Genomic DNA, 14120 nt, shown 5'->3' with positions numbered 1-14120 from the left:
TTTACAGTGAAATGAAGAACTAGCAGGAATTTGACATTTTAGTGCGTGCTAAAATCAGTTCAGGGTGGAATGTGAGGTAACCCTGTAGCCCCTTCCTACAGTGAAGTATATTTGGATGAGAAATTAGCAAGGCAGGAGGAAATTAGCTACAGAAAAAAAAAAAAAGACTTTCTGGCAAATGTGATAAGCCATACCACAAGATGATTTTTTTTCCTTTTAAGTATTGTGCTGTGTCTATTTCAATGTAAGCAAGATGAGTTTTTCTAAGGACAGGAGATATTAGATCAACATGACGCAGAAAAGAGACATTTTCAGGTACATAAACCCCCCTTCACAAACAGTGAATAGATGAATACTGTTAAGCTAAGAGCAATTGGGGAAAACTTCTGTAGTGGTTATATTACTAGCAAAAAAATATGGCAGGCACCTAGGGAGGAGAGAGTGATGTTATTTAGAGAAGAAATTATAGGGTAGGAAGCTCTGGGGGCCTAGGAAAGTTAGGGAATACACAGACATTAAAAACAAAATGCTTAATATGCAAAACCCTTAAGTGGTTAGAAACTCAGAATTAGATTCACTTATTTGTCTGGACCTAGCAATCTAAAATGGGCCACAAGCAAAATCCAGATCCAAGTACTCTTTTAGATCTCTAAAGGTCCTGAAGACACATTGGTATTTGGTGACTTACAACATTTCTATTCTATTGAGAATGAAAGGAAGGTAAGCATCTAAACCACCATTAAAATTCATGTTGGCATCTTAATGTCAAGTATGGGATTAATTGGAAACATTGTGGGTTTTCATTGCAGGGATTTAGTTAGACAAGATTAAATCTCTGGATTTGAAACATCAGTGAGATCTCTCCATTGCTCATTGTTTTGTGATCTAAAAGAGAGGAACAAATGTGTACAAAATTTCAGGATAAACTGCACCTGAACTAGACTTTGAAAAATATGCTTGTTTCCTCTCATTCCCACCCCCTCAACAATCTGTGACAAGATGATGTAAAGCAGCATTTACCAACAACTTGTAAGAGATTAGGCAGTTGTCAAAAAAAATGTCAATACAGGCTTCAGTGATTGCTTCCTGAAAGATTTTGAAGAGAACCACTAAGCTGCAGCTGGGTTTCAATAGCTCTCTACAACTATGCACAGCTGGCCAGATGCTATGTTTACCAGTATTTTCAGTTCTGGCTCGGTACGTGATGACTGAGGTGACAGTAAGGCATAATAACCATTTTTTTAATCTAGATATATTATGAATTACGTGTCATCCATTATGAACCAACCTATCCCTCTCTCTAATTTTTCTTCATAACTGTATGTTGTAATTCCCACAAATAAAATCATAATTACTGCTGCTTTTGTTTAACATGATTTATATTTGTCATAATGATAAACTCTCCCCTGGTAACAGTGCTCACTGCTGACTTGCACTACAGCTTTTCTGCAGAAAACCTTCCATTCTTGAAACATACTGTCTCTAAGAAAAAGCTTTTTCCACTGTATAGCAACACCAAAAAAGTAGATGACCAATGTATTCCTTTTATTTTTTTTTTAATGATGACACAAGTCTCATACATACTTTAGATTAAACAATTAGCCAGACCTTGAGATTGTTTACTTAAGAGGAAATAAATGATACAAAATACTCCTTGAGAGAAAGACAGTTATTTATAAAGGAAGTACCCCAGGTTTCATTTCTCCAAGCAGAGAGGAAAAGAAAGCCAGTTTGGGGCTTAATATCTGTTTTTTTATATTATTATTTAATAATTTAATATAATAATTATAATTTAATTAATAATCAATTATTATTCTATGATTGTTTTATAATATTTTATTTTTGTCTTGCTCGTGATTTCCAGCTCTGCAATTGCTATTATACCTGTGCCTAGGGAAGTCCAGCCATCCATAGAAGTACAGGTACATCTGTAATTTTAACTTCCCTACTGACTTTCTTTTCAGTTTCCTAGTTCCTACTTGCCGAGCAGTTCCCAAGTTCTAGGAATCTCAGCCAGGCTCAGGAAATAAGTAAAGGTGCAACTGGAAAGCTAACAGCTAGATGCCATCAAAAGGAGGTCCTGTTCCCCTCTCTCTCAGCTTCAGAGTGCCTGTTTTCATCCCTCCTTTACACCAACACCATCACTCATCCAACCATACAGTGAGACTGTTCATATAGTCAAACCAGTAGAAAACTCTTCTTACTTTTCTGCTCTAATTTTCTGCAGTTCCTGGGTCAGCTCCCTTGCAAAAAGGATTCCACAGAAACACATGGTTACAGTATAAGGGTAGACAGGCTCAAACTTAATATAAGAATTAGTTATTGCTCAAATACTCCCCCCCGGGCAACAGACACCTAGTTTCTCACTATACAACACTTATTTTCATTCAACAGAAGCAATATTTACCACTCAACTCTGTTTTAGAAACAGCACCGAGCACTGGAAATCGATTGGTTTTGCAGCACATACAGTATTTTTCAGCCAGCTCAGTTCTCAGCCTATTCACAATGTCACCATAGCAATGCATGAGGCCCAGGATGACTGAGAAGGGAAAGCAATAGAAGTAGCCAGTGGTAAGGAGGGCAGAGAGCAGGGACTTGTCTTTTCAGCAGTGTGGCCCAGGAGAATTGAAGGTTAAATATTATATCCAACAAGGCAAGAGATTAGATCAAAGGAAGATTTAAGAAATAGTTTGGACTGCACACTGTAATCCGAAACTTTCAGTGCTAAGCATAGGCAGGCCCAGCCAAAATCACCACATTTGCAGGAATAAAACGTAAATTTTATGATTCAAGCATGGATTCAAAACCAATTTTTTTACCTGTTTTTCTTACATGCCCAACCAGTATCCTTAAATATCACATTCTCTATGTAGAGAAGGATGAAAGTCTACCAGTGAGCAAAGAGCCAGGCATGGCGTACCAAGGTCTTCTCTTACCCTAAGGGCCATACTCAGTACCTTTGCAATTAAAGCAGGTATTTGGTTGGCCTATGATACAATATAGTAGAAAGTACTGTGATTTTCATCAGGAGGCTGTATACTCACATAATCCAACATCAGATAGTTTGAAGTTAAATGTAATTCATTTCAGTTTTTATTATGAAATTTGTCTCTTTTCAAGGCAAATCATTTGCTGCAGTGGTATTTCTAGGTGAAAAAACATACAGCAACAGCAAAAAGTAACCAATTTGTAAGACTTTTTTTCAAATACACAGTGAGATTATGACATAAGGACCAAACATGCTACTTGCATGTCAGAAAGACTTCCGAAAAGAACATTAGGCAGCTTCCCAGTTTCCACTTTTTTTTTTTTTTTTGGCGAAATGAAACAGCAGTTTGTATAAACTGTTGCTGGCTCCTGTCCTTGCACAACAGACCTAATCACTGGTGAAGGGGAAGAGATCCACCACCCTCTCTCCTCTGCAAACATATAGAGGAAAGTGACTTCACAAAAACATTCCAGTTTGATACAAGATCAGAGAAGTTTTTAAAAGGTGGGGGGTGTGTGCATGGAAGCAGCAGGGAGAGACATTCACTGTATGGCCCTGTGTAATGCAAACCAAAGTACACATTTTTTTGCATGAGCAACAAGACTCATATCTTGGGAATGACAGCTTTGAAGTTCACAATGACCCAGAAAGGAAACATCAAAGATTTTTCAAATAAAAAAAAAGTAAAAAATAAAGTGGTGACAGGAAGGCATAGGATTCTTTGTCACAATGCAATTGTATGGTAAAATTCCATAAATTTGTTTTGGAGCTATGGCTATGGCTAAGTTAAGTGGGAAACAGAGCATGCCAAGGCCTTGTCATTGCAGCATACCTCGGGAATTTATTTTCAGTAACTACTGACCTGGGAAAGATTTCAAAGAACAAATTAGACACCAGCTTTGCAGAGCATGTACTAGCACTGCTTAAATTACAGGTCATTAGAGCTTTTTACCATACAGCCGAGTTTTATTTCTTCACATTTTTGGTTTCCTCCATAAAGCACTGGTATTTTAGCATTCTTCTTGGAGGAGATAATGATGAAATTAATCCTGTTATTGAGCTGCCACTCTCTGGAAAGATCATTTCACATCTGTAGAGGAGTGGGAACAAATCAATCTGCCTATCGATTGATTGAAGGTGGGTTTTGTAAGCAGCATTTTAGAGGGCAGAGAAGATCAGAAGGACCTTATGGAAGTCAGCATCTTCACTGCTGCCAAAGTGTCTATTTTGGTACGCTGAGAGAACTGAATTGTTAAAGAGGAAGTGTTCTTGTACATTTGTACACTCTTTTTTTAATTATTATCCTTATTTGTTATTAAAATTGTGAGTTAAGACAATGAAATTAAATTTCTTATTTTTTCCCCTACCATTTCTACTGAGCAGACTTACATTTTTAATTTCAGAATAAATTCATCATTTAAAGAGAAACTGAATTTTAAGCACCTATACACTGTCTATAGTCATTGAGAGAGAGAGAAGCAGTCTAGAAGTTAACTAAGAACTTCAGCACAACTTCTTTATCTTTGGAAGGAAATATAACATATAATAATATACAATAATATTTTTTTCTGTCAGAATGCGAAAAAAAAATCAAATTCAGATTAGCCTGGCTCTCATAAATGCTCCAGTAAAATTTTTATTTCTGATAAATTGGTACTTTGCGATTTGGATTCACCTCTTTCTTTCCTCCTTATCAGTAAATTCTTTGCTACTTCTAAAATAGGAATGCCATGCCTTGTGTGAGAATCTGTTTCATTTTAAACTAATCCACAACAGTCCTTTTGATGTCATGCTGTACCTATTAATGAACACTATGGCTTGTCCGTGGAGTTTTAATTAACTTCACAGGAAACTGACTTGTATTTTTATTCTCAGAGAACTACATTCACAAAATATTTAACATTAGGCTTTATAACTAATTTAAAAAAATGAGAAAAAAAAAATTGGACCGATAGCATGATGATGTTGGCATTTTTGTCTCAGATTTGTAGAGATTGTTAATGTACCTTGAAAATGAATGATCTGATGACCAACCAAGATGAACAACTGCATGCTGAGTAATTAATTGAGTAGAATTGTTTCTGTTTCTGAAACTAAGATGAATTTCAAGGATAACACTATTTTCAACACAGGCCAGGCATAATCAGCACTCACAGAAAAATACAGAATAAAAATCCTTAGCTGTCTGCAGTCAGCGAGAGGTTTATGAGGTTTAATAATGAAAAAAATTTGACAAAATTTTTTTCTCTCTGCTTTCTTTTCTCACGTATAGGATTTTGTAACCATGATCCAAAATCAAAATATTCACAGTTTGTTTTGGTTTTGATTTTTGTATTGTTGTTTTTATAATAAGCATAATTTTCTGAAGAGTTAGCCTGAATTACTGCAATGCAAATGAAGTAAACTGGAGTTTAAAGGTGCATAATGCTAGGACATAAGGCTCATTACATATAAAATTAACATCATAATGGCTGTAGAGCTACCTTTTTGAACTGAACCTGGCAGGTAACCCTATCAATTACACAAAAAGAAGGTGAGAGGGCTGATGCAGTGTGTGCATATGTTAGGAAAGGCCAGCCTTTGCACATTTATTGCTTATTTTCTTGCTAAAACAGCCCAGTTAATGAAAATATGACAATATTATTTTTATTAACTGATTAACATGATCAATTAATATTCATTAATATGTAGTAGTACACATTTAAAAAGAAGGTCCTTCTACACACTGGATGTGAAAGTGAAAAATGACCAAAAGAAATTAAAATACATATGTTCAGGTACCCAAGAATATAAGATAATGAATACATGATGTTGTTATGTAATTTTCCAATTAATACATTATCTGAGGTTCTGGACTGCCAATTTATGGGTTTTGTGTTTAATTTTATTTTGGGAAAATTTTGCTTGCAAAAAGTTTGGAATTGTTGAACATATATTCATAGGTATTGAAGTTAAAAATGAAGTCACAAACTAACACTCAGAAAGTCTTTAAATTTTGTCACACTTACAAGCGTGTCTTGAAGGGGGATATTTTTCTTAACTGTCAGTTGTAAGAGAAGAGACTGTTGTGGGTTTTTTTTGCTACGGTCTTTGGAGAATACCTAGCGAAAGGCAAGTGATCACTCTGTTTAGATTTTGGACATGAATGCAGTGTAGACTAAAATATATGTAACAACACCATTTGGGACCAGAAACAGTAATAAACTTTAAAAACCAAGCAATTAATAGTGCAGTTCAAGATAAAGTATTGTAAGCCTCAGAACTACCTCTTTCCTCCTAAGATGCACAGCAAATATTCTGTCAAGAAAAATAATTACAAAAGACATAAAGGAAATACACAGAGAAAGAACTGAGAAATACATATCAAAGCAAAAGACTTTGTCTGGAAGCAGATGACTGGTTGGGAAATCTAAGTGCTGGAAGCTTTGCCCCAGGCCAGTAACCTCCTCCAATCATAATTTCTCTCATGAAAGATCCTGTCAAGAGATCCTCCTGAAAAAGGATGTCATTCCTAGAGCTCATTTGGGTTTAATTTTTTTGATCTAGGATAAAAATTTTATATGAACATCTTTGTATTCATACAGGCAGTGACAGGAGGTCACTTGGTCAAGACATGAAGTTTCTAGGGAAACATTTTATCTGAGAACATGCAGTTTTTCCATATTTATACAAAAAAAAGCAAAATTGCTTATTTCTAAGAGAATAAATTAAAAGAAAACTCAACATTTACCAATCTCTAAGCATTACCAGAATTATTCTGGTGACGTAAGGGATGTATTGTTGATTTTACTTTGAAGTAAATGCGACCAGCATTAGGACGTTCTTACTCCCTAAGTCTGGTATCCTGCTTCCACCAACTGAGGCTTTCAAAGTAGGTATGTATACACACACAAATATATATACACACACGTATACATTCACCCCCACCCCAAACAAACACAAGAGTTTCTCCAAAAGTTATGCCCCCCATTTTATTATGTCAGCCCACGATGTCAGAGGCCAGAGTTGGTGGTATGGCAGTAGAGGTTGAACCTTCCTGCCAATATTCCATTATGTGTTGTTGCCATGCGACTGATGGCAGCAGAGAGGTAGTCTGACAGCATAAGATCTGACATGGAAGTGCATATGAAGCAAAGGTGCGTCATTCAGCTCCTCCACGAAGAAAAAAATTGCACCCATTGACATTCATCAATGCTTGCTGAACATTTATGGAGACCAGACAGCAGATGAAACCACTGTGAGGCAGTGGGTGGTGCATTTCAGCAGTGGCAACAGCAATGTGAAAGAAAAGCCACATTCTGGATGGCCATTCACAGCTGTCACAAAATGAAATGAACTTACACAAAACTGAATATCAGCTTCAGTGCATTTTAAACAGTGGCGGCAACACTGTAATATCACAAAGTTTGCAGGTGGTTCCCATGAATGTTCACATAGGAGTAGAAAGAATGCCATATGCAAGTTTTTCTGGATCTACTGAACCAATACTGAATGTGAACCAAGCCTGAAGGCAACAGTTTCCTGAATCACATTCGTTACCAGTGAGGAGACATGACATCACCAGTACGAATTAGAATCAAAATGGCAACCCATGGAGTAGCCACACGTGAATTCCCCCTAAAGAAAATGTTCACATTTTTCACAAAAGGCTCTGTCTTTCAGAACAAAGTGCACAGCTCTGAACAAATTACATTAAGTAAAAGGAGGTCAAACATTCCTTCATAATTTCAATAACTGATCAGATGTCTGCCCCTCTCCTGTTTATTCTCCTTTTATGTTTCACAGCTTCCCCACTAATGCCCTTAAAAATGCCTGTTCTTGGAAGCATGTTGAAATATGACAGGTAACAGTAAACTTAGATTACTCCTGACAGAAGTGTGCTGCTTGGGAACATAATTAAATTATGGTTTTGGATTGTGATCCAAATTTGCCAGTGGAAATCATTTTTAGATTTAAATCATCACTTCCTGACAGAGAGTTTTCATGTGTCTTTTCTTAAAAAAGAAACAAGACAGTATTTAGTCTCAATACATCAATTAAAATTGAATGGCCAAAAGATTTTGTCTTGAGAATGCAAATCCATTACCCAGACCTTTTCATAGCCAAGTTTTAGTAACTGATTCAAAGAACAGCTAATGCTATAAATTCCACACATAAACCATAAATCACATATAATGAACAGGCTCACAATATATTGAACCTGAGTTTAAAATATACTTATGACATTTAAACAACTAAAATGTTCAGCTGCTACTGAGAAGGGGAAAAGTTGTGAGGGGCTAAAGGACAGAACAACAGATCTTTTATGTAATTTTCAGATTTCTCTTATTTACTTATTTAGAATTGTTCTATTTTAATAGAAAAATCATACCAGAAGATATTTAGTGGTTAATATTAAGAATTAGAAAAAATCTGCCCTCCCTGTCTATTATAAGGAATTAACTTTGTAGATTATTCTGTTTAAATAGCCTCATGCTAGGATTTTATCTTTCTTTTGACCCACAAAACCTGGCCCATATGCCAAATGTCATTAAAATATAATACACTTCAAACTGAGACCTAACAACAGGACTTTAGTCACTGTGTTACTTTCAACTGCTGACTCATTTTGCCTTAATTTCAAGTCACCTGTATACAGGTGAAGAATGTTTTATGGGCAGTCCTGGAGAGAGAAAGGAAAATATATCTTTACTGTTTAGGTAACAACCTAGGAATGGATCTAGATTTCTGGTAATATCCATACAGAAATTGTGAAAGAATTTAGAAGAAATACTTTAGATACTCAAGAAAATTAGACAAATGTTCCTAGGGAAGAGTTCTCAGCTTCTGCTCTTGTTGGCCTCCATTTTACATAAATAATAATAATAATAATAAATCCTAAATACACTTCTAAAATGAAAGTTTATTGAAAGTTACCAATCTATATTCATGCCAGATGATACCTGAGTCACTTCCTACAGCATCCTAATACCAGCGTATATAAAAAGTATACCTGCTAAATCCAAGCCTATGTTTTTATATTCCCAGGTAAAAGATGATATTTGGAAATTGAACCTTTCATGTAGAAACAATGCTGAAACATTCATCCTACAAAGCAGGCAATAAATAGGCTTACAATATTTCCACAGCCAGTACTGCTGCGTATATGCTGCATTTCTCTTTACCTGAAAGTGTAAAGACTTGGACACAAAGTCCTTTGCAACAATACATTGCCATTACATGTATTCTATTCACATATTTATCACTGTTTACAAACGTGAAATTACTTTAAGTAATCTTACTGCAATTATTACTTCAGCATCTTTCCACATTTAATGTATGAAACGGCTGTATACTTTTTCATATTAATCATTGAAATTTTAATAACTATCTTTATGCATTTTTTATTTCCTGGAAAAATAATCTGCTTCATCCCCCAGATTAACAGGAATATCCAGGGGAGGGGGGGGAGGGGGGGGGTGGAAGTATCATTATAAAAAAAAAATAGAAATATATTTAAAATAAACCACATCCTGAAAGCAAGAGGATCAATCTGAAAAGTACAATCACTAATGAAGAGTCTGAATGACATGCAGTACTAAGGATTTTACTTATTATCTGTTGAATTCCACAAATATTTTTTTAGTTTCATGGACCAAGATATTCATGGAACTGAAATTAGGATACAGGAAAACGAATTATTAATTTGTTTCTCTTATTCAGGTTGATCAGTCAGATTTCTGAATTCTGGACCTTTTCCACTGCACAAAATTAAACAAAGATGAAGTGTTAGGAACATGGTGAGTGCTTTACATATTTTATGGGCAGGACAGAGGATAGAGAGCCGTTCTTCATTTTTCCCCACTGAAAAGTACTTCTCCTCCTGTAAATGGAATATAATAGCCACTGCCTAAGAGCCCGCACAAATCTTAAACAGTAGCCTTTCCATCAGCATAAATAAATGGTGAGCCAGTCTTGACCTTCAGAGCAGTGACACACTCAAGAGAGTAGAAAACTGGTGAAACACAGATGAAGAACTGCTGAACCAAAAGTACCCTGTTTTTTCAGCAATCTAGTTGTTTTCACAACCCAGTCAGCTGCCCATGCTTAGCACAGTACTGTGTTGCACACTCAGGATCTACAGTCACAGTTCAATAGACATCTATCAGAGGGAGTGCTTATTCCAAGGTCTTTTTATAAAAATCACAAAATAGCTTATGTTGAAGAAACCTTAAATACCATCTAATTTCCCCCTGCCATGAGCCGAGATGCCAGCCACTAGATCAGGCTGCCCAGGGCCCCATCCAACCTTGAACACCTCCAGGGATGGGTCATCCACAACTTCTCTGGGCGGCCTGTTCCAGTGCCTCACCACCCTCTGAGTAAAGAATTTCTTCCTAACATCTAACCTAAATTTTCCCTTTTTTAGTTTAAAACCATTCCCCCTTGTCCTATCTCTATTTGGCTGTGTAAAAATCAGTCTTCCTCCTGGTTATAAATTCCCTTTTTTCATGCACTTTTGTGTAACTCATGAATACTTTTGGACCAGGTGTAAAGATGCAGAGTTCCTCCACCATCAGTCTGCACGATAATTGTCTTACTGAGCCTCGGATCCCTTACAAATAGCTTCCCTTGGAGCCCCAGAGAGTGTTCTACTACTTGAATACAGCCTGAGAATTAAGGCACTGCTGAATAGAAGTTTAATGCAAGTGAGAACCCCCTAAGAGAAAGACAGCCGAGCCTGAATATCACATACATTGCAAAGTCACTGGGAACACAAGTCATGCTTCACAGTCTAAAAAAGACTAGATGTGAAAACTCAAAGCTTGCAGCTTCATATCTGCTGAATGAGGACGATCTGTTGACATAATCAAGGAATTTGTTTTGTGGTTTTTTTTTTCCATTTTTGTTCCACTATAGTTAATCACACAAGAATAACTCTCCACATAATTTGTCTGTGAATACAAACCTCCTCTTAGTTACATCTCTCTGGAAGGAGAACACAAGAACCCCATTGACCTCCAGTTCCCTGGGACCCCAAGCACCCACACTGCAGTGGACAGGGAAGCAAATTCCCTCAGGAACGCTTTGTCAGTGTTTCAAGGATCACAGGAGTTGCACCATCAGTAAACATGCTTGGGGAATGCCTTCCAGAGCAAATGCAACAGGCAAGAAAACTTCAAGACAAGGAGTCCCAAGATGACTTTACATGTAAGAGAGAAGTCAAACTTTAAGGTGTAGCACTTCTGCTCACCGACAAACACAGAGTTTAAGGAACTTAGAAAACATAATTTGAAAACTGAGGCAGTCTTGGACTTCCAGTACCTCTCTGGTTAGACAGTGTTGATCAGATTTTAAACATTTTTGCCCAAATCTGATATAAGTTTCACGTGAATCCTCTTGCAAATCTGTGTCAGTCCATCAGGGTTACCAAGGAATTCTGCTGCATGGCCAGAAACTAAAACCCAAGATCCAAAAAACAGCTATGAAAATACTGGATGTTTTAGTTGGAAAACTAAACACATTTTTCAGTTTTTCCAGATAGTAAAAATAGTTGTTAAAGGCTTCTAGGGATACAGAAGAGTGTGCAGCACATGTGTTGAGAGAGAGTATGTCTTTCATCGACCCAAATGTTTCTTTCAACCGAAAACAAAACTTTCAGCCAAATAAAAGGTTATTTACAATGTTTTATGACTTTAGCTAATTTTAAAAATCAAAACAAAAATATCATTTTAAAATGCCAAAACATTTGCTCTGAAAATTGCTATAAAATGAAATATTTTGATCTTCCTTTTTTTTTTTAATTTTGTGAAACTCTTGTTAGAGTAGGAAATTATACCCACAAACACTCTCATTTCCTAAAAAATTTCTCATTAATCCAGTGTTCTCTAAAGAAGCTTCACTATTCTGTGAGTCCAAATATAGCTTCTTACCCATTGAACTATTCTTCCTTCTTAATAAGTTGCTGATATTGGAGTTATCCTCTCCCCAGAAAAGTTCAGCTGTGCTCCCATCTCTGATATAGCCCTTAAAGGCCTTTTAACTTTTAAATTAAAGAGAAGCTTTTTAAAATGAAAAAGAAGATCATTCTTTAAAGCATTTGAAATTTTCTCAAGGAAGTCTTATATTAATTAAGAGGAAAGAGTTCTATTTTTTTTGTTGTTAAATCAAACCTAATTATAGTATCTGAAAGTACAGCTTCTTTGAATTCACATTCCAGAGAGGAAGGGAGGAAGAGATCCTCAGTATTTTCTTTTTTATGTGAAAAAAGTTTTGATCTAATCACATTTGGTTAACCAGTTTTAATGGAGTTTGTGTTCCGTGTATGTTCCTAAAAGGTACAGGAGAAAAATAAACGGGTAGCAGAAATGCCAGCCTTACTGCAAGGAGAAGAATTCTAGTATTATCTGTAAACTTATAAGCGTGAATAACAACAGGATGATCTCAAAGGAAAAGGGTTTAGTCTTACCTGAAATTTAATGACCTAGTCAGAATTCAAAGATGATTTGAGGCTTCTTTTGCTGACGCTGCCCTGCATTCAAAATAGATACGGAAACTGCAGGGCTGAGTGCCACGCGGTGCCCACCTCTGCAGAACGAGTACCGCACTCAGAGCACGGCAGCAATGAGGAAGCATTTTACATTCAGCCCGAGCAACATTCTTGCCTGCACAGCTTTCAGCCTCTGCTAAATACCCCACTTAGCACTTCCAAGCCTCAGGGCAACGATGCCTTTCTCCCAGGCAGGAATGCTCGAAAGCCACCAGGGCAAAGAGTTTCACAGATATCTCCTGGGGAACCACCATCCGTTTATAATATCTACATCTATTACCTGTTAACATTGTGGATGAAGGCTATTAATGAAAACAAAAGACTTTCAGAGGATGTGCCAGCTCTGCAAAGCGGACACCAGCACCCACCAATGGCAAGGCTCCTCTGTGAGCAAGAGTTCAGTAGGGACAAGAGAGGGATAATTAACACATTTCACGTTGGAATAGCCTTCAAATTATACACTTGTGTTACTGATGACACTAAAAGACAATTAACCTATCCCAAGCATGGAAGAAAATGTGATATTTGAGTTGAGAAGTCTCCATGCGAATTCTTTCAGTTACTTTTTCTGCTGTAGGGGTGCCCTGACTTCATCTATGTCTGAATTTACTCATCTGTGGAATGAGGTTGATGGTACTTAGAAATATATCTCCTAGCAGCTTGGAAAGGGTCTTTTATTAAAATGGCTCAATGCTAAAAAATGTTAATTATTATAATTCCCATCATTGTACTCACCCCAAGTGATTGTTACATTGAAGAAACAAAAGTACTTGTATTTGAAGAATTGCACCATTTATCTGGGAAGGAATTGTCTTCTACATATGCCTCAGTCTTCTCCAAATGTAGAAAGATAGTAAGCTGGACTTATTCCTTATTTATCCAGTTTTGAATTTTAATGAACAAGAATGCCGTAAGTTCATGAAATTTTAAAAACCAAAAGATGAATTAGATTAATCCACTTTGCAGCCTTTCACGATCTAGAAAAAGGTTTTATGGAAACTTTTAGGTAAACAGTGTTTAATTTAATTATTTATCTGTATAATGCATCTATTCCAACTCAAAAAGGGGAATGGTTAAAATACAGAGGCTGGGAATTTTAATACTGCTATGCAAATTTTCAATATGTTCTTTAACAATTCCATTTTTTAAAAAGGCATAAACTAAGATAATTTTGCTGGAAAGCCTGAATTTTTGCCAATTTTCAGATTCAGAAGCTGATCTTGCAACACATATATAGATCTTTTCTCTTTAGTGTTGTCATGCTTCTCTCCTGGAGAGATACAAGACTAATCTAATGTTGTTGCTTTGTTGAATTCATCATTTAGAAGAATTGTGAGCAGATTCAGTTGCTGGTAAAAGGCATAAAGCTGCAGATATGGGGACAATTGCACTGCCTGGGCTGTGCACTGCCTCTATAGCTGAAATAGCAGAGGATACTGAAGGTTTGAAGGTTAGGAGCATTAAATATATCTGGAGTGTAAAGGTTCAAATAACTGCTGCTTTAAATTAGTAGCAGGCACGGGTTTACTTGGAGAAGAATGTTGTGGCTGGAAGTATCCTGGTGCTACCCAGTATGGTGACAGTGCTGCACCATGCTCA

The 14120-nt window shown here is 36.5% G+C and overlaps 1 long non-coding RNA gene across 41 annotated transcripts in view; it reads right to left on the bottom strand.

Moving 5' to 3' along the window:
- Positions 1 to 12891, bottom strand: part of LOC110402005 — a 316902-nt gene extending 304011 nt beyond the window's left edge. For 6 of the 41 annotated variants that reach the window (XR_002440766.1, XR_002440763.1, XR_002440759.1 and 3 more), the window contains exon 1: positions 12441 to 12880. This is a non-coding gene — a long non-coding RNA (uncharacterized LOC110402005). Of the gene's footprint in view, positions 1 to 12440 lie in introns of all 41 variants that reach the window. The other 35 variants (XR_002440764.1, XR_002440769.1, XR_002440762.1 and 32 more) reach the window with 21 other exon arrangements.

This window comes from Numida meleagris, chromosome 6 (genome assembly GCF_002078875.1).
Source record: "Numida meleagris isolate 19003 breed g44 Domestic line chromosome 6, NumMel1.0, whole genome shotgun sequence".
Taxonomy (NCBI): domain Eukaryota; kingdom Metazoa; phylum Chordata; class Aves; order Galliformes; family Numididae; genus Numida; species Numida meleagris.
Note: the sequence above shows the minus strand (reverse complement) of the source record. Positions and strands in the feature narration are given on the sequence as shown.